Source organism: Canis lupus, chromosome 1, assembly GCF_011100685.1.
Source record: "Canis lupus familiaris isolate Mischka breed German Shepherd chromosome 1, alternate assembly UU_Cfam_GSD_1.0, whole genome shotgun sequence".
NCBI lineage: Eukaryota > Metazoa > Chordata > Mammalia > Carnivora > Canidae > Canis > Canis lupus.
In genome coordinates this window covers 73,080,653-73,102,548 of record NC_049222.1, presented here as the reverse complement: position 1 = coordinate 73,102,548, position 21,896 = coordinate 73,080,653, and the positions used below count along the sequence as shown (strand labels likewise).

General features: G+C 40.9%; 1 long non-coding RNA gene across 3 annotated transcripts; it reads left to right on the top strand.

Moving 5' to 3' along the window:
* The first annotated feature begins 885 nt into the window (after nt 1-885).
* Nucleotides 886-20,992, top strand: LOC111096369. 3 transcript variants are annotated; one of them, XR_005354015.1, is made up of 4 exons: nt 886-1,215; nt 4,707-4,821; nt 18,058-18,160; nt 20,751-20,992. It is a non-coding gene; the product is annotated as an uncharacterized LOC111096369 (long non-coding RNA). The 3 variants fall into 3 exon arrangements; XR_005354016.1 differs by having other exon boundaries at nt 4,674-4,821; XR_005354014.1 differs by lacking the exon at nt 4,707-4,821.
* Nucleotides 20,993-21,896: the final 904 nt, after the last annotated feature.

The window sequence follows — 21,896 nt, the reverse complement described above, 5'->3', positions numbered from 1 at the left end:
TGCAGTTCCTGGGCTGTCCCCTCCCTGTCCCCACAGGGGAGGGTAGCAGAGAGAGTCCTCATGCCCTGAGGACACCAGCACTAACTGAGCCGTACACAGACACGAGTGCGCACCAAACAAGTATATTCCACAAAAATCCACATTAGATAAATCCACTTAGATGAGCCCCCAACTCAACTTTTCCTTGGACAGTTCTCAGAAATGGCCATGAGTGCTCCAACTCCAACCACCGCGGGGGAGAGCGGCCTGAGAACGTGCAAGCTATCGGCTGTGTGTACATTCTCAGCACACGCCCATGTGAACACAGCGCCAGGGCAGTGCAAGCCAGACCGGCCTGAAGCTCAGCTTCCTCGGAAAATCCACCTGCAGGCACCTGGGTGGCTCAGTGGTTGAGCATCTGCCTCTGGCTCAGGGCATGATCCTGGGGTCCCGGGATCGAGTCCCACAACGGGCTCCACGCAGGGAGCCTGCTTCTCCCTCTGCCTGTGTCTCTGCCTCTCTTTGTGTCTCTCATGAATAAATAAATTATATCTTTAAAAGAAAATGCACCTCCAAGGAAGAGGAGAAGCGGAGTTTGAGTCCTGATGCGTCCTGGCAGGTGAAGGTGCGGCATGCACCTTTAATAGACAACCAAAGAAAAGCCGAGAGTAGAAAGGGACAGCAGATGATGGAAAGAAAGTGATAACCAAACACCAGTGGCCCGAGGCTACTGTATGAAAGGAGGGGAAAGTAGATTGAAGAATATGAGAGTTTTTAAAAAGACAAATGCGCGCGGCCGAGCTTCCCCAGCCAGGCTGCCGCGTTTCCGTGCACGTCTCAGCAGAGCAAATTTGTCATAAATGATTAACTTCTGGAAGAACAAATCATTTGACCTCTGCAGCTGAACAAACACGGAGCGGCAGTGACTAAAAAAGCCAAAGGCGATGCTTCAGCCGCACTGAACACATTTTCATGGAAGTCCTGCCATTTTATGGCACAAGAGCCCGAGGAAACTGAGGTTTTGGCTTCTCTTTAGCTAAAGGGAAAGCCTTCTCGGGGCCTGCGTTGCCGCTGCAGAGGGACTTCGGGTCTCAAAGGTTGGTTTTACCTTAATTTGGGAAGCATGGCCTGCAGTTCTTCATAGGAGAGTTTGAGTCCAATTTCCGGGATTGCAACAAAGAAACTGAATTGAAGGTAGCAAAATGCTGCAAGGAACCCAGGGCAAGGAAGGCCACGGTAAGTTCCCAGTGACTCTGTGCCTCTGTTGTAAGCACTTGGCCATCAAAATTTACACAAAACAGCTTTGAGCCCAAAGAGTTCCTTGGGATACAGAATGCAAATGCAGCTCCATTAATTCCATGTTTCCCTGTTGTGTGAAGCTTTCTACCACAAGGAGATTTTTATTTATTTTATTTTTATTTTTTTTTAAGGATTTTATTTATTTATCCATGACACACACACACACACACACACACGGGGGGGCGGGGCAGAGACACAGACAGAGCGAGAAGCAGGTTCCATGCAGGGAGCCCGACGTGGGACTCGATCCCGGATCTCCAGGATCAGGCCCTGGGCCGAAGGCAGGCGCTAAACCGCTGAGCCACCGGGGCTGCCCCACAAGGAGATTTTTAAATAAGGAGTAAGTTCCTTGTCCCAGGGAATTCTTGTTTTATTCAGATATAGCTTGGCAGGGACTTTCACAAATAGAATGCAAATGAGAATGAAGAAAATTAATTAGAAACAGAGATCAGAATTCCTTTTCATTAACACCTTAAAAACCACCATTCCCCCAAAGAAAACCTGAAGAAATGTTAATATACTAAAATTAAAATTCAAGTCACCCCTTTTCTGGTTATTTGGTTTGGTTTGGTTTGGTTTGGTTTGGTTTAGTTTAGTTTAGTTTAGTTTCTTTCTTTCTTTCTTTTTTTTTTTTCTTTTTTTCTTTTCTTTGCCATGATCTTGCTAAACTAAAAGTAATGATCTGGTCAGCCCGGAGACCTTGTCTTACAGGGCATTTTCCTCTATAAAGCTGAAGGTTGGAATTCTGTTCTAAAGCCTTTGCCTGACCCATGGTTATTAAAAAACAGTGTTCTCTCTTCAGGCTCTGGAAGCCAGCACCTACTAAACCATGAGACAACAGCCCTGATGCATTGTTGATTTGTTTGGAGCAGGTACCAAATACCTGGCAATTCCTGTAACATGTCCAAAAGAATTCTTATAGTTTTACTTTAATCATACCCATAGAATACACACACATAATCATCTATGGTTTCATCTTAAGTTTACAAAATTGAAAAGATAGAAATAACTTGTGAACAATCATTTGAAACAAAATGTATTTGTATTTATGGTGCTTGCAGCATATCATTTATATGCAATGAATTCTTAAAAATTATATGTCTTTTTAAAGTTTAAAAAAAAAGTTTAAAAGCCCAAAACAGAATACTTGGAAAAGAAAGAAAAACAAGAAAAAATAAAATCACCAATATATCTGCCATCTAGACACAAGCAGGCTTACCTATGGGTTTATCTTCTGGTATTTTTGTTGTTTATAATTTTTTTCATATAAATGTCAATATATGAAGTATTCAAGATTTTATATGCTGATTTTCAGTCTTTTCCTAATTATAAAACTAATATCTGCTTATTGTGTATCATCTGAATAATACAGAAAATCATGCCTCTACAATGCAACAACCCAAAGACACTTTAAATATGTTGGTGTAATTCTTTACATTTTCTTCTTTTAAACCTAAACAACTAAATATGTGTACATTTTTGTTTAAAATATTTTTTAAAAAGATTTTATTTATTTATTTGACACAGAGAGAGAGCACAAACAGGGGGAGCAGGCAGAGGGAGGAGAAGCTGGCTCCTTCCTCAGGGGCTCCATGCGGGGCTACACATGGGGCTCCATCCCAGGACCCTGGGATTATGACCTGAGCCAAAGGCAGACCCTTAACTGAATGAGCCACCCAGGTGCCCCTAAAAGATTTTTTAAAAAGGAAGTGTAAGAAGCAAAACACAAAATGGCCCCTTTACCCTCCCCTATCAATGTCTGCCATCCCCACTCCATCTTGGTGGGCATTTATATTAGTCCTAATTATTTTTATTACAAATAATGCTGCAATGAATATCTATGCATGTACGTTTGTGTAAACAGGCAAGTATTTCTTTAGACAAATTCCTAGATTTAGAATCCCTAGATCAAAGGAATTAAATTATGATAAACTTGCCTTCAAAAGACTTGCAATTTACATTTCAATCAATTCTGTGAATGCTTGCTCCTCCAATCCTTGCCTATAGATTATAAACTGCAGTTATAATTCATACTTCCCTAACTACTGCCAAGGTTAGGCATCTTTTCCTTTGTTTATTGGCCATTTGTAATTTTTCTTTCATAAATTTCTTGGTCATCTTCATTTTGTTTGTAGGAGTTTTTTGGTTTTTTTTTTTAAGATTTTTTTTTAAATTTATTTATTCATGAGAGACACAGAGAGAGAGAGAGAGAGAGAGAGGCAGAGACACAGGCAGAGGGAGAAGCACACTCCATGCAGAGAGCCGGATGTGGGACTCGGTCCCTGGACTCCAGGATCACACCCTGGGCCCAAGGCAGGCGCTAAACTGCTGAGCCACCCAGGGATCCCCGGTTTGTAGGTTTTTATATTGATTTTTAGGAACTTTTTATATTTGCTGGTTACTGATCATTTTTTTCCTGTCTGCCAATTGTCTTTTTACAGAGACATTTGTCATAAAGACATTTGTTATTTTCTGTGTCCTCAAATCTATAAATCTTTTCCTTTGGGGCTCTGGGTTTTGTATCTTGTTTTGGAAGTCCTTTTCATATCCCCAAGATTATTTTAAAAAATAAGATTATTTTCCTTCTGATACTTTTATGGTTCTGCTCTTGAGACTTAGCTCTTTATTTCTGTGTCTGATATGAAATAAGGGCTTGATTTTGTCTATTTCCAGATAGCCTAGGGTCCCAATGGTTTATCACATTGTCCAATCTGTGTTCTGCATCTAAGGGCACATTTTAAATTACTTGGGCTTGATATTGTATTTTGATGCAGGGTAAGGGTGCTCAGGCAAGGGGTCCCCCCTCATTCCCATTGTTCTTTTGGTTATCTCAACATTCATAACTATTCTGTTTTCTCTTCCAAAATGAATTTTGTAATTATTTTGCCCATAAATTCTCTTGGGATTTGATTGGGAATGTCTGGAATTTATAGAATAATTTGGTACATGATAAAATCCTTATAATAATGAGCCTTGCCATTAAGAACATGCTATATTTCTCTAGCCCATAACTACTATTTTGTATCTTTCAGTAAAGATTTATAATTTTTCTCAGGTCTTACACATGTTTGAGATTTATTTCTAGATTTTTAAATTGGGAATAGATTTGGATTTGACAATTTTCATTTCTGAGAAAGGCATTTTTTTTTCAAAAATGTTAGCTTGACTTGTACAAACTATTCCCTTATATATTTTTTGTAATTTCTTGCTTTTCTGCAGTGATGTAAATTTCTCATATCTGATATTATGCTTTTTTAGATTTGCTGTGTTTGCCTTTTTCGTGGGTGTTTTTTAAAAATCAAGTGTGATTGGGTTTTTTTGTTGTTGTTTATTTACCATTTCATTAATCTACTTACTTTTTTTTCCCTTCCCTCTTTGGATTTCTTGTTGTTCAGTCTTCAGCTTCTTTCTTATTTTGTAATATATAGGTGTAACACTACACACAGTCCTTCAAGCACTCCTTTGACCTCTTCCTCCGTGGTTTATATTTGGAGACTCCGATGTTAATCATGTCTGTTCATCTGCATCTGCTTCCTCCACAAGGTATTCCTCACACCTACCCCCGCCCCTGTCTTCAGCACCCTTACATCCTGCTGTATCTGGAATTCTGCGGTTACAGTTTACTACCATGAAAATCCTGACGTACTAAAGACATTTGGGTTGTTCTGAGTGCCCAGAATCACATTCCTCAAATCACCTTTCTCTTTCCTTTTACTAATTCTCTGTGCTTCCTGTAGGATGGCCTTTTGAGTAATTGAGACCCCTTCCCTCCATCCTGAGAAAAACTGGATCCTCATATTTAATCTAAATGGATCACGCATAAGAAACAAACCCCTCTCCTACTAATATTGACCATCTCTTTTATACATTGTTAATGTGTCATTATGCTATACATATAAGGAGACATACAACCAGTATTTTTTAGAACAGTCAAAAAATAGGTGGATTTTCTAATGTCCTTTTAGAGAGAACTTAACTGAATCCTGATTGAGATTTTTCCCACCCCTTTGAAGTATTCATTTACCCTTTCTTTCTCAATGTAGCATCCATCCTGGGCATATCTATTGAATCTTCTATGGGCCAGAAATCTGATGACCCATCCTAAGGTCTGCTTGAGGAAGGACTCCCTTTGCTTCAGGAAAGTAGAAGCTGGACCTCCACTGCACCCCAAGGGAGTCTTACCAGATTTTCTATCCTTTGGATCACTATTTGTTCCCCACCAGCACCCTGATGATGCCCTGAAGAGGGAGGACTCTTCCCCTTACCAGAGTTTTTCAGTGTGTAAGAAGTAATAGTAATGATCAATAATTTTTCAAGGAGTAAAATCATGATTATCATCTAAAATAAACATGTTAAAAATTTTATTTAGCTCATTAACTAAAAAGGAAGCCAGTACGATATTACAACCAGCTCAAGGAGAAAACAAAGAATAGATGCAAATATAAGTCCCAAAAAGTGCTGAAATGAATTGGCTCAGTAGATGCAAAATTTGTTTTTTTCATGAGGATGGGAGAGGATCAATCACCTCTCCACCAGACAAGGTTTATTTGCATACCTATAAATGTAAATTATTTTTATTGCTATCAGTTATTTATAATTTACAGTTATAAAATCACTCAAAGACAAGGAAACTGTAGAGATAATCTGGAAAAGTGTGCTATAGACATCCAGTCATCTGCTTTGCGCATTTCAAAGGCATTCACCACTTTTCTGATGTGCTTCCCTTAACATATTCAGTTTCAATTTTACTCTGTAAGCTGGCGGGGGTCCTCTTCCCTGTCTGGTAGTTTGTGATTACCTGGCATTCCCAAATTAGACATATTCTGGCCTCCTGACCGCCCAGAGATCATGGAGCCCTCTGTTGTATCAAGCTTCCATGGATACCAGCCGATGAGCTACACAGAGCTCTCCCTCAGATTAGATTTGGGCTGGATGAGTCTTCTTCTGCCTTTTAACCACACACAAAAGTCACTGGGTATCTGGGGATCCTTCAGATACCAAGAAATGAGGACTGAATCATCATTTGTAATGATTACATTTGGGCCATTAATTTTTTTATTCCCAATTTGTCTGACAAATTGGCTGTTGTTTCCTTCAGGAGCCCGAGAAATAGTTGTAGATTTTTAAATCTTTTCAACTAAAATAATTCCAGCACTAACCAACTCTCAAAATCTTCTCTTTGGTGCACATGGATTCAAGCTAAATTTATAAGCCAAAAAGGATCCCCCAGTCCTGTTGCTATCAAGGAGGCTTCAGAGATTGAGTGAGAAGCTACAAGGAGGCAAGTGGTCTTTCTTCATAGTTGGCTGTAGACCATGATTGGAGATCCTTGACCATTTAGTGTCACTTACAACATGATTGCTCTTTCAAGGAATAATAATTTAAGGGATTGTATTAATTCCAGTCTTGATCAAGGTCCTTGTAAGGTCAAATAATTCTACTTTATAGGTGAAGAAATTAAGGCTCAGAGGAAATAAAAAACTTGCTCAAAGTCCCATAACTATTAAGTAACTGTGCTCTGATGTACAGAGGCTATAATTCAACATATTGAATGCCTTCCATCACACTATGCTGCACCTCTATAGTCCAGGTATTTGTTCCAATATTCTACAAATATTCACTCAGTGCCGACCATGGGTGAGGCACTGTATAAGAAACGCCATTTATCTGGTTACCCAAGAAAGGAACTTCTACATTAGCCTGACATCTGCCATCTGCACAACTGAATGTTGTGTTCTCAGCTCTATGAATGTTATTTTGATGTATTTCCCCACTGCATCCCTTTCACGCTATACCCCTGCACATTAGCTTATTCATTCATATTCATCTCTGTTTGCTGGAATAACACAATGTTCTTGTCTGGCCTCCCTAATTCTAGCTTCTTCCCATCTCTGTTTCCTACCCATGTACCCTTCTTATTTTCAATGAGTAATACTGTTGATCTATGCATGTCCCTCCCTTGCTTAACAAATCTGAATGACTCCCCAGTTACTATAGGGTAATGTGCAAACTCCTTTGAGTAGCCCATAAAGGAGTTAAAAATGTATCAGCTCATCTTTCTGGTTACTCTTCATCTCAGCCACTAATGAATCTATGACATAGCCACAGTACATTAGTGCCTATTTCCATAGCATCTCTTCTCTTCAGGCTTCCATGCTTTTCTTTCCCTTGTACTGTTCTCTGGAATTACAATGTCCTTCCCTGATTCCAGGTCAGATACCTCCTCTTCTGTGAGACCTTCACTGATACCATTACCATTCTCCATCCACTGAGGAAAATAATCCTCTTAGGGTGCACATTTCTCTATTAAAGCATACATACACTCAGGTTCTACAATGAGTGTGCCTGTTTGCCCATGAGTGTCTCCTCATGGGCAAGGGTCATTCCACACACCTTAGAATTTGCAGCATACAGCACAGAGCCTAGCATCAGGAGGCCCTCAATAAATGTGTTGTTGACAATCTAAATTAATAAGAGAACACATGTTGAACTTGAGAGTCCAATTTTCAGACTCTTCGCTGCATCCCAATCAGTTTAAGAAAGAAACAATAAAAACAAACAAGCAGAAAAACAAGAAAGGACAACTCAAAGGCTGATATTCAGGGAAAGCTGTGTATACCCCTGGATGTCCACCTAAACCCTAGTGGTTAAGGAATGAATTGCCACAGTGGGAACCAGTGCTGTGCCAGAGCCTGTGCCCTTCCTAGCTGCGTTCAGTGATGCCACGTGGGCAGCTTGGCATCAGCCATGATGGGAGTAGTTTACACCACTGAAATTGGCACATGGTGTGAATGGAGGTTGTGGGGAGGTGGGTCTTGTGTTATTCTTCCCGTTTTGAATTGTACAAGTCAGTGGTCTTTAGCGTATTCGCTGCTTTTTATCCAATTTCAGAACATTTTCATCAGTCTCCAAAAAACCTTTAGCAATCACTTCCCATTTCCGCCTACCCTAACCCTGGCAATATTTTTTCATCTGTGTGTGTGTATGTGTGTGTGTGTTTTGTTAAAGAACTGCTTGTTAAACATTTACAATACACCACTGTTGGGAAACCATCTGTTTCTATAATAACAGTTACTTTTCTCTTCTCATTCAATGCTTTGATACTTCAAGTACCTTGAGGCCTCCTAAACCCCAAGGTTTATATAACAAAGATTTATATACCTTTAAAAAGAAGTTATTTTAGCTCTTGCTTAATTCAATTTATCCATCATAGAATGAAATGAAAAATAGTCATGCATAGAGAAAAGATCAGGAGCTAATAAATCTTTTAAAAGGCTAGATCACTTTCTGCCGGATTAGTATATGGGATTTACTTTTGCATGAGACAATGGGCTCTTGTCTATTTTTAGATTAGATAATGCATTTCCTAGGACCCACAGGAGGCCTTGGCTTCTCTTATTACTGAGCACACATGCAGAGACCAGAGGTTTTATGAAAGAGGAAAAAGAAAAAGACAAGGGGAAAGGATTCGTGGTTTGCTCTTTTGATCACTAATGCAACTCCATCAGGAAAGAGGAAATATAATGCCCAGGAATTTCCTCAAAGAAGTTCACCACAGATGCACAAAAATGCACACTATCAACAGATGTATATGCATTGCACACATCCACGTGAATGTGCTTGTGCCATAAGATCATTTGTTAATGTCCTAAGAACCTGCTAACCCCAGAACAGTGTCCCATATGTGGGCTCCCAGACATCAGATGTACATTACTTATCTAATTAATGCCTACTGATTGAACTTGTTTCTAAATCTTTTATATTTGCAAGAAGGGAATGCTGGGCCACCCTCTAGGAAAGAGACTGTAAGCTTTGAACTCAAATTGTGGCCCACGGACCAGCAGCATTAGCATTATCCAGGAGGTTATTAGAAAGGCAGAACCTCAGACCCTACCCTGACTTACTGAGATGTATTTCTATTTTCCCAACATCCCTGGCTGATTCATGTGTGCATTAATGTTGAAAAGCACTAGATGAAACCAGTGGTGGACCCTTGGATCAGTGTCTATTCTCACCTCACTGTCTTGAGTTTGGATGAAGGAAGGACTTGGTGAGACTTCCTTGGAATTCATCCAAATGCTCACCAACCAGAGCTTAGATGTCTTGGGAATTCCATCTTATCCTAAGCTTTAGTTTTGGAGCAGAAACAAGAGGCTTATTTTCTGCCCAGATTGGAACCCTACTGACTGCAGAGAGGTCAATGGCCCATCTTCAGAGATCATGTCAAGTTTTACTTAAAATCGAGTTTTAGTAAGACCAAACTAATATGCTCAGTACAGAAAATCTAGAGAACTAAGGAAAAGCAAATTAATACCACTTGACTTTCCATCACTGAGTATTAAACACTTAATACTTGGGCACTTTTTTTTAACATGCAATTGTTAACATCCTGTTTCCAGTAGAATTCTTTATTTTACACAGCTAGGAGGGTGAAGTACATAGAGTATGTATCCTGGGTTTCTTTTTTTTTTTTTTTTCGTATGCTATGATTATTCTCTTATTCCTAAAAATTCTTCAAGAACATGATTTTAATGACCTTATATTCTTATGTGACTAAATCATATTTTATTGAAATATTCTCATATTCCTGAGTACCTTAAACATTTTTAACCATTATAAATGACGCTGTGATTAAGATTCTTATGTATAGGGACGCCTGCGTGGCTCAGCGGTTTGGTGCCTGCCTTCAGCCCAGGGTGTGATCCTGGAGACCTGGGATCGAGTCCCACGTTGGACTCCCTGCATGGATCCTGCTTCTCTCTCTCTGCCTCTTTCTCTGCCTGTGTCTCTGACTCTCTCTCTCTTTCTCTCTGTATCTCTCATGAATAAGTAAATAAAATCTTTAAAAAAAAAAAAGATTCTATGTATAAATCTTTTTCTACTTTATTTTTTAGTAGGTTTCACACCCAACATGGGGCTTGAAAATCATGACCCTGAGATCAAGAGTCATGTGCTCCCCTCTTTTTCTGAGTTTCTGATTTTTCTTCTGTATAGATTTTCAGAAGTGCACTTGTTGGGTCAAATGGTGTGAACTTTACAGGATATTGATACATAATATGGAAGTTTATTATGTATCATAACGTGGGGCTTCCCACCCCCCCCACCCCACCCTGCCCTGAGCCCCTGAGGTGGACCACACCCTCACCAGCCTTTTGAACTCCCAGCTTCCTGGGTGACAATCATTATTGCTTTTTTCTCATTTGAATTTCTTTGATAAGCAGTGTGGTTTCATTTGTGAATCCCCTATACTCTTTGATCTTGGTCTTTTTTTATTGTTGGGGTGCTACTACAATAATACGTATGTGGTGTATGTTCACATCATTGATTCTTTTATCAATCTTATCTTATGTTCCATTTTCCCAATTGCCATTTATCTGTGGTTAAAGTCATATAAATGTTTTACATTTTATTTTATTTTATTTTATTATTTATCTATTTATTCACGAGAGAGACATAGGCAGAGGGAGAAGCAGGCTCCATGTGGGAGCCCAATGTGGGACTCAACCCTGGAACTCCGGGATCACGCCCCGAGCCAAAGGCAGACATTCAACCACTGAGCCACCCAGGTGCCCCAATACTTTACATTTTAAATTGAATATTGTTAAAATTATGATTTTTTTCTGTGGGACTTCTTACATAGTGCTTATGGTTAGAAAGATCCTCCCCACTAAGGAGTGCATGGTTAATCTACATATTTTTCCACAACAAGGTGAAATAGCAGGGCTGATTGTGACTATTCTAACCTCATTCCTGATAAAGCCTGATGTTGGCTTTTACCTGGATCACTTCCTGAATACTTCATTCCTTCCCCATTTTTTTGTGATATTTCATTAATTGTGTGTTATCTTCTAAAACATACTCAAGAGCCTGTTTGATAGCTGACCTATCTCACCGATCTGTCAATTCTTGCTTAACTCCCATTAGCTTTTGCTTCATCACCTACAAAATTAAGAAAATAATGGTTCCTAGCTCATTGAGTTGATGGAATGGTTAAATGAGATTAAAGGAGCCAGCATAATGTCCAGCACAAAATCAACACTAAATAAATGTGAGCTTAACACGTAGAACCCCCTTTCTCCGCACCCCATCATCTTTGCAGTTGATCTTGCCTGACTTACTTCACTGAGAAGATGAAATTCTGTCTGCCATTTCCTTTATGCTCATCCTTGACTCTAACAATCGCATTTCCTCCTTCTTCCTGTCTCAAGAAAGGAAGGTCCAACCTCCCTGCCATGGCTGTCCCTAGTTCCGGGATCACCTTCCAATACAGAAGCTATAATGCTTGGCTGAACTGGCTTTGGAAGCCACACGCTATTATTTCTGCTCTATTCTATTGGCCCCACATATCAGCCCTGACTCGACATGGACGGGGACAGCAGAAGCACTTGAACACCACACGTTAATGATCAGAGAGGCCACCTTAGACACTACCTCAGTCCACTCTTATGCCCTTATGCCTCTTTCCACATGCCCTTAGGAAGGCTGTCCTCAGGCAGCCCCGGTGGCCCAGCGGTTTAGCGCCGCCTTCAGCCCAGGGCATGATCCTGGAGGCCCGGGATCAAGTCCCGCGTCGGGCTCCCTGCATGGAGCCTGCTTCTCCCTCTGCCTGTGTCTCCGCCTCTTTCTCTCTCTCTGTGTGTCTCTCATGAATAAATAAATAAAATCTTTAATTAAAAAAAAAAAAAAAAGGAAGGAAGGATGTCCTCACTGGCCACAATTTCTCAGCCTCTACTCTCTGAGGCAGAGTTCCTGTTTGCAAGCAACTGAACTTGACTCCAAGTATTTAGAAGATGAATTTATTTAAAGGATATTTTGGGGGAAGACAGGAGACCCAGGGTGGCTGAAGTTACATTTCTAGGAGCAGTGCCACCGAACGGGCCCAATGGGTTAACAGTCCTTGCTGCGGCTGCTGTTGCCACTGCCCTACTAAGCACTACGGGGGACAACCACCATCACTGCCATCCCAACAATGACATTTTTTTTTTTTTTTTAGTCAGGACCACAACCTCACAATCACTGCTCTTCAAAAAGGCCAAAACCTCTGCTGCCACCCACCACAAAGAAAAATAAAGAATTCTTCAAATAGATCTCTTTCATAAGTTGTTCACTTCTGAACAGATGTTTAACATGGGTGTGTCTGGGTTGCATTCTCACATCCCAGCTTTGAGAAATACTGAGAATTTCAATTTCTGAGTTCTGCTCTGGTAAAGCAAGCTGCAAAAGGCCAAAAATACTCAAACATTACAAGGGTTTCAAAAGGTATAGGACATCCAGAAAGAATGACAAATTGTTCACAGTGTCTACTTCTTTTAACTTTTGCAGTTTGGCTTCAGTCTCACTATTCCCCTACAGCTGTTCCTCAGTGACATGCTATGAATCTTCTTGTGTCAGTCTTGCACTAGTTGAGGAAATTAAAGTAGCCCTTGGTCAGAATCTTAGGACAGGTTCCCCAGAAGTAGACACAGAGACAACTCATTTCCAAGTGATTTATTAAGGAAGTTTCTCCAAGGAGCGACTAAGAGGGGAAGCAGAAGAGGAAGAGCAAGAAGCTAAGTATGGGCATAATTTCAGGCAAAATCCCAGGGAGTAAATTCAGTCTGATCCTGCAAGGGACTCTGGAGGGAAAGTTGTGTCTCAGAGCCCTGACCTGAGGCCAGGAAGCTTTCACAATCTACCCCAGAGAGGCAGGAAGGGACACAAAATACAGAACTACTAGCTCTTTCGATTACACAAGTAAGGTGGCCATAGTAGCCTGAGAGCAGGCCTCTGAAAAAATAGAGGCAGACCTGGACCAATGGAGACCAAAGCACACAGGTTCCTTCAGAAGAAGGATGCACAGACATGGTCAAAGAAACTCAATGTTTTCTGGACAGAAGACAAAATAGCCTAGTAGAATCAGGGATTTAGTATTCAGTTTCAAATATGCCTTCCCATGGGTACCACTCCACCTGGGTCCACAGCCTTTGCCAACGGGCTCCTGTCATCAAGCAGCCACCATTAAGCCATACTTCTCAGTAATCCCCTGGATCTACCTCAGCCTTCATCCAAATTCACTGTCAGCTTACACCAAATATCCCTTGCCTTTCTTGCCTTCATCGCATCCCTGTCCTCTACCTGAGGATGCTCTCCCCTCAGTTCATCTACTGTAGACTTCCCTGAGATCCAGCCCAAATGCTGCCTGCATCAGGAAGTCTCTCTTGGTCACCCCAGCACTCAAGGAAAGCTCTCCCCTGAATGAGGACAAGACTATTTTTAGCTCTTTTAAGATCCTGATCACATACTGCAGACATGTTCATGCCTTGTCTTCCTTGATGAGTTTTAGGCTCCTGAGGACAAAGACTACCTCTTATAAAACTGTTTACTACGTAGCATCTTATTAATAATATTGACTTAGATGTTTTAAAAAGAATCCTGTTTCTGAGTGCATGGAGACATCAAGGATATTACAGTCTACTTTTAAAATAGAGCACTACCTAAAGCAGGACCTCTAGTGTATTACCTTAAATATATTTCTCTGTTGAGAGCAGAGAAATAACACACTTTTGTGTAATTATTCCCAGTCTGAAAAGTAAGTACTGAAATAAAAGGTTTGGCTCTGGGTCCTCAAACAAAAAAAAAAAAAAAAAAAAAAAAAACATTCTGGAGAATGTTCCTGACCCTTTGTGATGATTTTCATCAAGTGAACTTATACCCAGCTCCTCCTACGAAGGTGGGGCTGATGCCTTTGAAGCTGTTGGGAACCAGGTGCTCTCTCGTGCCCTAATCTACTTAAAACCTCTCCGTAATGTTCCACTGGTTTCTGACTTCAATCCAGCACTCATAAGGCCCTACATGACTGACACTGTCTACCCCACCAACCTCATCTCATCACATTTTCCCTTTGCTCACAAAGCTCTCTCCACTACAATCTGCTCTTGCTGCTGTCTACCACACTTTTCTTTGCTTCAGAGCTATTGTTCCTTCCATTCCCTTTGCCAAACTACCCTGGTAGGTGACAGACTAATTGATTCCTCTTCATCTTTTAGGTCTTAGCTGTTTTATCTGTGACCCTTTCACCCCTTTGCCTGGGTGGTATCAATCATACCACTCTGTTTTTGTTTTTTAAGATTTTATTTATTTATTCCTGAGAGACACACAAAGAGAGGCAGAGACACAGGCAGAGGGGGAAGCAGGCTCCATGCAGGGAACCCAATGCAGGACTCCAGGATCACGCCCTGAGCCGAAGGCAAACGCTCAACCACTGAGCCACCCAGGTGCCCCTGGCCCTGAACACTTTCAGCATTACCTACATCAGCTTAACCACTGAGCCACCCAGGCGCTCCCATATCACTCTGTTTTTATCCTTCAAGGCCTTCATGACAATCTGAAATTGGTAGCAGTTCACATGTTTCCTGTCCCCAACTAAAATTGTGTGTTGCCCAAAGGAGATTACCTTATAAATGTGCTCAGAGACGACAACAATTATACACTGTGTGAGCACTCTGTTAGCAGTTGTTCAAACAGCAAATGGAAGAGTGTACTTTGAGAAGGAAAGTCTTCTTGTGCAAGACAGCAAAATGCAAAATTATAAAGCAATAGATAAATTTGACTTCATAAAATTTTGGAAGCATCTGATGAAATGTAAGGATACCAAGTAAAATATGGGAAAAAAATTCTTGGAACGAAAATAGATGGTGAAGTGTTTTGGGCACAGCAGCCAATAGCCAGGTGAGATAAAGGAAAATAATGAATGAGAAAAAATAGAGGAAGTGAAACTCTAACATGCAAGATGGATCATCTATGTAGTTGTGGGTTTCTCCAAGAGTGGAATGGAAAGGTGAACTTTGAATGGGTGAGCCATTAAATGCCTTTGGGATGTGGAGGGCATCCAGTCCTCTCCACAAATTCACATGGCATGACATTTTTTATCATCACTTGACAAAAGTGTCATCACTTGACACTTGATAAAAGGTACCTTGACTCACTATCTAACCTCACTCAAGCCTGTAAGTGGTTGGAGCTGGGATTTGACCCTAAGTTTTTGTGGCTTCAAGGCTTATTATGTTCTCCCTATGCCAGTATGCACCTTCCATTTTTCACTGGTGAGACTAAGCACAAGGAAGTTAAGACATGATCCATGGTATTCTTGGGCAGTGGATTCTAAGCCCAAAAGAGAAAATAAAAAGTAGGACTAAAATGCCTTGGGGAAGAAATACCAGACTCTAGAAACTCTTAGTCTCATTAATCTTAACACATTAATCTCTGCACACAACAATCCCATTCAGAAATGTGACTTGACCGCCCAGGGGAATAAGTGGGATTCTGGCATCAAAAGTATATAAATAAGCCATAAAATCTTAGAACTATTAGATATCCTCTAGAAAGTATTTTCTTAGAAAGTATTTTGTCCAACTCATTTTCTGCTTAAAAGTGACACTCAGAAAACTCAGTGCCTTGCCTAATACCACAAAGCTAGATGATAACACCAGTCTAACCAGGGCATTACTAGCCCTGTGCCTCACATAGACTTGTGACTTTTTCCTCCCACTCCAAGAGGATTTTGAGACAGAATCCTTGAGACTGTATGTCTTTTCTTAGATCATAGTCACCTATAAGTTAATTCCACTTTGCCTGGGCATCTTCTCTGTGGTGCATTTGGCATCATTGGCCCTTTTTGCTCAAATTTGCTGATGCCGGCCTTCTCTCAGATCCAGGAAAGCTTCCTTCACCAAAACCATAACTATAACCTGCTCTGAACTTGTGGTCAAATCTTGCCAGAGGCAAAAGTCCTCTTCCTGATGGGTCTTTTTCTCACGACTGGACTCTTGAGAAACTGGAAGTTCAAGTACGTGTTGCCAAGCAAGAAGCCTGAATCACTGAGCACTAAAATGTGAGCCAATAGAGAACCAGCCCCTCACCAACTGCTGTTTGGAAGGCTGAAAATGCACTGAGCTGTCTCAGCTTCTTCAGTGAAGTCAGGTACAGCAACTGGGCATTTTCCTGTACCTTCCAGCCAGATGATTCTCTGGTGGTTGGGAGAAAGGAGCTGGGATGGATTGGGCCAGAGAAGAAACAGAGATGAATTACAAACTACTTCCTTTTCCACACTCACTCACTTGAGGAACAGTTGATCAAGGCATATCAACATTAGTAAACATTGTGTTCAGCTTCCTTTGGCTCAAAGACATCAGCTTTTTAAAATGAGGGCTATTAAGGCGAGTGGCTGTGTAGGGCCTCATAAATTATGAATTTACTAGTCATGGATGAATACAGATAACCCTGCAATCAGGAGACAGCTGGTAATTAGCAGCAACTCTTCTTCTGATTTAATTAACCACCTGAAGAAATTGGGTTTTGATTTGGATTTGCATTTGAACACAGAATTCCTTTAAATCAAGGAAAAAGAGGAGCACCTGGTAGTGCAGTCAGTTAAGTGTCCAAGTCTTGGTTTCAGCTCAGGTCATGATCTCAGGGTCATGGGATTGAGCTTCAGATTCACTCTAACGTAAATAAATCTTTTTAAAAATATTTTAAATAAAATAAGGAAAAATAATAATTCCAGAGTGTAGAATATCTCTTCCAGATTTACAGTAGGAGAGCTCTGTCTACTATGGGTAAAAAAAAAATCAATGAATAAAAAGAAAATTAGCCACCATGTGTTATTGTTGTGAATAATTGCCATTGATCAGCTCAGGAGGGAGGAGGATGGGGAGAAGCATTCTGCATTTCTGAAATCTGATCTTCCCCATGGCTGAAGACAGCCTGTTTCTTTAGGAGATTTGATGATGGGGGAACCGAGGTTTGGGCGGTTGCCCAGTAATTGCTAGCGAGTAGGTGGCAGGCTCAACATTGAAACACGGAGCTCCTCATTTTCCAATCTACAATGCTGTTTGCTGCCTATAGCACATGACCCCCGCAGATGTTTGGGAGCAGGGAAGGAAATTCTTGAACACTTCTGTATTTGATCCTGCAGTCCTCCTTGAGCCTCTTACCTTCCTGACAGGTTAGCGAGGAACAGAATGTGTTCCCCAACCCCCCCACCCCCGCCACGCCAACAGAGACAGAGACAGGTGTTTTAATAAAATCTAAGAAATGTGGTCAGCATTTCAGAAGAATTGTGTTGCCTAGCAGCAGTGACCTTTAAAGAAAGGTCAAATAGATGTTTCCTAAAGGTTTTTCAGGATACTTGCAGCCAAGTTTCCTGATGATTCATCTAAATATAGTACTGAAATTTTACCATCTGCATGAATAAAGGGAGTCTTTTCAGACTCCACAAATAAATATTAATAATGGCCATCACTTATTTGATGTATTGTTTCACAAAGCACGGTACAGGTTCAGAGACCACAGGTGGTATACAAAGTAATCTGATGTCAGAGATCCCTGGGTGGCTCAGTGGTTTAGTGCCTGCCTTTGGTCCAGGGCGTGATCCTGGAGTCCCGGGATTCGGTCCCACATCGGGCTCCCTGCATGGAGCCTGCTTCTATCTCTGCCTGTGTCTCTGCCTCTCTCTCTTTCTCTCTCTCTCTCTCTGTCTCTCAAGAATGAATAAATAAAATCTTTAAAAAAAAACACAAAGTAATCTGATGTCCTATCAGATGAATATTTGTTATTACAAAGGTTGCATATTTGTTTAATTTTGTATTTGAAAACAACTAGTTCACCAACTCAAAGCTTTAATAAATAGAGTTGCTTAGAGTAAAGATAAGTTTTTAGAATAATTTAAATAAAGCCAATTAAAGTATTTAACTAAATAAGAATACATATAGTCAGTGCTCAAATATAGCTAACGTTTTGCAGGTAATACTTTGACATTTATCATATTCCAGACACTTGTCTGGAGGATGGTACTTTCTTCTCCTTCTCCTGTTTCTTCAGAAGCTCAAGTAAATCATATCTGTGGGTAAGTGGAACTGAACTCATTTGGGTTTGGTTTTGTTTCCCTGAACACTATTACCCTTTGAACTCAATCCTCTTGGGATTTAGATTTTGCAGGATTATGGGCAGATGTCTGAAATTCTCCTGTTTTAAACAGTCAGTTCTAGAATTCTCTCAGTGTTGCAGCAGTCGCTCATACCAGCTCTCATAATTTATGCACATTCCCAGCTTTGTGTTCAGGGACAGTATTTTGGTCACTTGAAACTGGCCACAGTAAGAGTATTAACACCACGGATATTGGTAAATGCTATAAATTAGGATGTGCTTTTTGTTAAACACGGGTGTTAAATATTTATCAAATAAAACTGTATTCAACCTCATTTTAAAGAGTTGGCAATGATGTAGACAAAGGGGAGCCCTCTTGCACTGTTGGTGAGCAAACTGGTAGAGCCACTCTGGAAATCAGTATGGAGGTTCCTCAAAAAGTTGAAAATAGAGCTGCCCTCGAATGCCTGGGTGGCTCAGCGGTTGAGTGTCTGCCTTTGGCTCAGGGCGTGATCCTAGAATCCTGGATTGAGTTCCACATCAGGCTTCCTGCATGGAGCCTGCTTCTCCCTCTACCTGTGTCTTCACCTCACTCTCTGTGTATGTCTCATGAATAAATAAATAAAATCTTTTTTAAAAAGAGAGAGCTACCCTATGACCCAGCAACTGCATTAGTAGGTATTTACCCAAGAATACAAAGATACCAATTCAAAGGGATAAATGCATCCCTGTGTTCATAGCAGCATTATCTACAATAGCCAAATTATGGAAACAGAGCAAGTATCTTATCAACCAATGAATGAATAAAGATGTGGTGTATATAGACCATGGAATATTACTCAAGGATAACAAAGAATCAAACCTTACTGTTTGCAATGGCTTGGATGGAACTAGAGAGTTTACTATGATAAACAAAATCAGTCAGTCAGAGAAAGACAAATACCATATGATTTCACTTATAAGTGGAATTTAAGAAACAAACAAGCAACAGCAAGAAAAAGAGAGAAAGGCAAACCAAGTAACAGACTCTTAACTCTAGAGAACAAACTTCTGGGGACACCTGGGTGGCTCAGCAGTTGAGCACCTCCTTTGGCTCTGGGCGTGGTCCAGGAGTTCCGGGATCGAGTCCTGCGTTGGGCTCCCTGCATGAATCCTGCTTCTCCCTCTAACTGTGTCTCTGCTTCTCTCTGTGTGTCTCTCAGGAATAAATAAATAAAATCTACAAAAAAAAAAAAAGAGAGAGAGAGAGAGAGAGAGAACAAACTTCCAGTTACCAGAGGAGAGGTGGGTTGAGGGATGGGTGAAACAGGTGAAGGGGGTTAAGGAGTACAGCTGTTGTGATGAGCACTGGGTGTTGTATGGAAGTGTTAAATCATTGTATTGTACACCTGAAACTAACATTATACTGTATGTTAACTAACTGGAATTTAAATAGAAACAAAAAAAAATTATGTCTCCCTGCAACATATCTCCAGGTCCCTAGACAACCAGAGACGTCCACCTAAACAAGCTGCTGCACTCTGCAGCAGAGAATGAGACCTTCATGAGGGGCAGGAATTTTAGGCAGTTTCTTTTTTTTAAGATTTTATTTATTGATTTGAGAAGGAGAGAGAGAAGGAGAACATGAATGAGGGGAGGGAGGTACCATTGACTAATGGATTGCACCTTGACTATACGAGGGGCCATCAAGACAGCATTGACTCCAAGCTGAGAACATCCCAATTCATCCTGGGCTCCTCGATTATAGGAAGTCAGCAGCTGCAGGCCTTCCACATTTTACGATTCCAGGGAATATACTTTACATTGTCGCCTGTGTCAACAGTGACTCCTGGAAGTGTACATTGCACACAAATGATCAAATGCTCCACCAGTGAAGAAAGGAAGGCCTGCAGAGAAGTCTTGTGCAAGTCGCTTAGCTAGCTGCTAGTAGAACCAGGATTATATTCCAATCTCTGGATCACAACCTTTCTGAATACACCAAACTGCCTCCCATACTTTACTAATAATAACAACAGAAAAATAATGATGCTATCTTACTACACTGAACGTTTCCTATGAGCCAAGCTCTGCATATTTAATGAGTCATGTACATTTTATCATTCATAAACATGATGAGTGGAGTAAGCCATGGGCCTAGGTCTCTAACATATTGGCCAAGTCATAAGTGAGAATTTGGCAGAGTTCCACAAAGTTTAAGAAGGGATGTGGCAGGCCTCAATGCTTCTCCTTGTCAAAGCATAATCCAGGGGTCTCTCTGACTTAACCACTTTGCCCCTGAGGAGGTAGGGTGACTTAGCATACTGGGCATGTGTAGTTCTGCCCATTGGTTCTCCTCTGCTTCTCCATGCTATAAATCTTCCGGAGGGGAGGGGGGATTCTCATGTACACAGAGTTCAGAATGTACGTGAACATATAGATATGCCTGATTCCAGGCTGTTTGCTGTCAAGCCTTGCTATCATTTAATTATTTGTTAAACTGATTGCATAAAAATAAGCCCATATCTCATCAAACAATTCCAATAGGTGTTCTTTCCTCTCTGCTCCAATATCACATTGTCATCTCGTTCCAGATACAACAATGAAACATTCAGAAAGAAAATTGAGAGGTCCCTGGGTGGCCCAGGTGATTAAGTATCTGCCTTCAGCTCAGGTCATGATCTCCAGGTCCTGGATCAAGCTCCTCACTGTACTTCCCTTCCTTAGCAGGGAGTCTGCTTCTGTTTCTCTCTCCCTCTGCCTCTCCCTACCACCTATCTCCCTACCTCTCCTTACCTGTCTCTCTCTCAAATAAATAAATAAAATCTTTTAAAAAAGAAAAGAAACTGGTTTAACATTTGGAGACAAGATTCCAATCCTTTAAGCTTCTATCCCTGTGTCTACCTTCTCTGCCAGAGCTTTTTTCAGTTAAGATTGCATTGGGCTGCATGCATCAAACACTTGACTGTGGGGTCTTAAGCAAACAAAGAGTTTATTTTTCCCACTAAACAAGAAGTCTGGAGGTAGGAAGTTTAGAGCAGGTGTAGTGGATTGGGAAAACCACCAAAGACCTAGGATCCTCTTTCTTCTCCACTACCCTTTGCATGAACTCTATTCATCCTTATAGTTGTGAGATAACATCATGATTGTGTTCAGGCAAGAGAAAGGGAGACAGTCAGTGGGCAAAAAGGGCAAGCCTATGAAGTCTTTCTTTTTTGTCAAGAAAAGAACAGCTTCCCAAGAAACCCTACCAGTGAATTTTCAGATTTATATCCCATGGCTATGGCTAGGGAGCCTGAGAAATCAGATGATTTGGGGCAGGGTCACATGCTATTCTGAACAAAAGCTGAGTTGTGTTAGTAAAAGAAAATGAGAAAACAGATATGTTTTCAGTAGTGTCAGCCTGAATACTGGAGTCCCTCCCTGGGGCCCTGACCATCACTAAGTCCTTCCATAGAGGTCAGAGTTCCCTTCTCCAGCTGCAGTCCTACTTATTAAGTATCCCTTTTCTGGTACTGTTACCTGATTCAGTACTCCCTGAGATAGACAAGCCCACTAAGTCTTGCCTCTCTGTTAGCTTTGGTCAAAAACCAGAATGGAAGTCTCTTGTTAAGCCTAGAGCCACCTACACTGTACTGCGCTCTACCAATGCAAATTTTTAGTCTTCTGTTCTCTCCTGAAACTTTTGGCAGCTCCATATATCCAGGGCATCTTCACTGATTATTGCCTCCACCTCCATG